Source organism: Engraulis encrasicolus, unplaced genomic scaffold (genome assembly GCF_034702125.1).
Source record: "Engraulis encrasicolus isolate BLACKSEA-1 unplaced genomic scaffold, IST_EnEncr_1.0 scaffold_26_np1212, whole genome shotgun sequence".
NCBI lineage: Eukaryota > Metazoa > Chordata > Actinopteri > Clupeiformes > Engraulidae > Engraulis > Engraulis encrasicolus.
In genome coordinates, this window is record NW_026945555.1 from 693,384 (window position 1) to 696,601 (window position 3,218).

The window sequence follows — 3,218 nt, forward strand, 5'->3', positions numbered from 1 at the left end:
GCTGTTCCTCTCTGGCTTCAGCCCTCAGCTCTGGCTCAAGGCTCAGACAGCTGAACCTGAGTGTCAATAATCTGCAGGACTCTGGAGTGGCACTTCTTAGCGTTGCATTAGGAAATCCACTCTGTCAACTGGAGACACTAAAGTGAGTATAGCAGCATCGTACGTATCATGTACAGTATATGTTTATGCACCGTGTGCGTGTTTGTGTGTGTGTGTGTGTATATGTGTGTGTGTGTGTGTGTGTGTGTGTGTGTGTGTGTGTGTGTGTGTGTGTGTGTGTGTGTGTGTGTGTGTGTGTGTTGTAACAGTGTCAGTATGTTGAGATGTATCATGATGTTTCCTCAGGTTGCGTGACTGTAAGCTGACAAAGAAAAGCTGTTCCTCCCTGGCGTCAGTCCTCAGCTCAGGTTCAAGTCTCAGACAGCTGAACCTGAGTAACAATACGCTGCAGGACTCTGGTGTGGAACTTCTTAGTGACGCATTAGGAAATCCACTCTGTCAACTGGAGACACTACTGTGAGTATAGCAGCATGAAAAGTGAAAATGAAAGCCCATTGGGAAATTCCAACTCCCATTGTCATTGTGACACAGCACTCCACAGCACACAAGTGAACACTGCACACAACGAAATTGCATTCATGCCTCACCCGTGCAAGGGGGCAGCCCTCAGTGGCGCCCCATGGGGAGCAGTGCGGTGGGACGGTACCATGCTCAGGGTACCTCAGTCATGGAGGACTGTACTTATGTGTACTTATGGAATCGTCAATTGTCTAATTAATGATTGCATAAAACACACCTACACATTATTGATACCCAGCGTGAAGAGTTTAACACACTCTTCATGCATCATTTCTTATACTCTTATTCCTCACATATAGTAATAACACATTACATATTTGGAACTGTATAAGAATTGTATACTTCACTGATTCTTGAAAGTTTGGCAAAAGCATGTCCCTGCAGTAAAATATTAATTCTGTTGAAAATCAACTACATTTTCACAAACAAAATGAACCCAGGTAATGGCCAAGGGGTCTGTCACACGAATACACAGTTGTTTGAAATATTGAAGTGTAATTTTATTACTTTTCATGGCTATAAACCTGTCCACACCCTGTAAAAACGCCTGTCCCAAGGACTGGCATCATCATTTCAATTGACTTAAAATACAAAAATCACCAACAGAATTGAACAATATCACCATGATGTGGAAGACCATATTAAAGTGGTTCTACAGATGTGCACATAGTGGATGTAAAACAATATTTACTATTAGTTACTAATTGCTCAAAATGTGTCCAGCATATTGGTCACCACCGTCAGATTTTTTCTAGAAGACAATAAAATCAAGTATGCACAAGGTAATTTTCATTACTGAGGACCCCTTTTCAAACCTTTAGCTCTACTGCATACTTCACCATCACTGAAGCTCCTGTAAGTTTACTATTTTGTCCTCAATTTGTTAATTTGTTTGGACACTGGTACTGTCCCAACCATAAACTGTCAACACCGTCGGGGGGTTTAATAGTATTGTATTACATCAATGTTAATAAATATATTTTTTTTCAGAAAAGGTATGAAGCACCCAAGAAACAGAGCGAAAATGAAATGGCTAATGTGAACAAACAATGCATAATATTTAAAAGAGTGTTTTTTTGTCTCACACCGTCAGATGTCACCACCGTCAGATTTTGTTCTGCTCATCATGTTGTTCCATATTTTACTAAATTGTGCTGGTTAATGAGACATTACTAGGCATGTTAGTAATAATTGTGATCCAAAATGATACTCTAGCCACCACTGAGGTGCATTTGGAGGTTTTTTTGTCAGAAAACCTGACGGTGGTGACATCTGATGGAGTTCACCAAAAAACACATGTTTTACATGTTTTTGACATGTTTTAAGAATATGCATACAATAAGTATCTACAGTTATGTTGAATTGTTAAAGTAATTCACTTTAATACAGTAAACATGTGAGAGCCCATTTTATGAAAAATGTTAAACATGGGGAGTTTGGCCAATGCATTCCCTGCACAGCCAAGACCTACATCTATGATAATACACCTCTTTATTTTCGATTTGAACAGCTTAAAAGCTGTTTTTACCACATTTTCAACAACCAGTGGCTTACTTCCTAGATAATCTAACTAAAGAAGTAACACATGCTCATACTGTGCACACACAAAAATAAAGTGTTTATGCAAGATGCCATTGACTTGAGAGGGCTATTTATTTTGCTAAATGCAGGTACTAATTAGGCCACTTTCACCACTCTCAGATTACTGTCACCACCGTCAGTTCTTAAGTCACCACCGTAAGAAGGAGTTTTGGACATTTTAAAGGAATGTGCTTACAACATTTTCCTTAGGAGTTGTTGAAATATCAAAGTAATAGCCAATTTAAGCCTACACGAATATTTGTGAAATTACAAAAAATTGTTTGTTGTATTTAGGCGTTAAGTAAGCATCGTATGACAGTACATATTTTAAAATTAGAACACATGAAACAGTATTAAAATAGAACAAAAGTGAATTTTCAACATTTAAAGGCATATGTGTGAACCAAAAAATACACATAATCACTTAAACTCCAGATACATATGCAACCAAATCAATACAATTTTAATAACTTTTAATTGTGTCTGACGGTGTTGACAAAAAACAAGGTATGATCGGAGAAAAGCCTGATTTCTGAAAAAAATACATAATGGGGAGATTGGCCTTGTGCATTTCTGAAAAGCCAAGACCTTAGTCTACGAGGATATACCATATCATTTTGTAATTCACTTTGTTTTTTTCTGTCAACATTACAACCTGTTTTAGCCACTTTCTCAAGAATCAGTGACTTATTAATGTAATTATAATTACATTACTGTACTTCCCTTACATTTAACGTCGTACCCATTAATTGTAGTTGACCCTACATATTTTGGTGCCCGTGTGTGAGGAAGAATAGTCCCCGTACCCATAAATGTAGTAGAACCTACATATTTTGGGTGCCCTTGCGTGAGAAAGAATACTCCTCACGTCCAATAAACGTGGGCTTACCCCTACATGTTTTGGTGCCCCGTGTGAGGAAGAATAGTCCCCGTACCCATAAATGTAGTAGAACCTACATATTTTGGTGCCCTTGCGTGAGGAAGAATATTCCTCACGTCCAATAAATGTGGGATTACCCCTACATATTTTGGTGCCCCGTGTGAGGACTGGTTTAAAT

General features: G+C 38.5%; 1 pseudogene; it reads left to right on the forward strand.

Annotated features, from left to right (window-relative positions):
* Window positions 1-3,218, forward strand: part of LOC134442922 (NACHT, LRR and PYD domains-containing protein 3-like) — a 61,561-nt pseudogene that overhangs the window by 7,647 nt on the left and 50,696 nt on the right.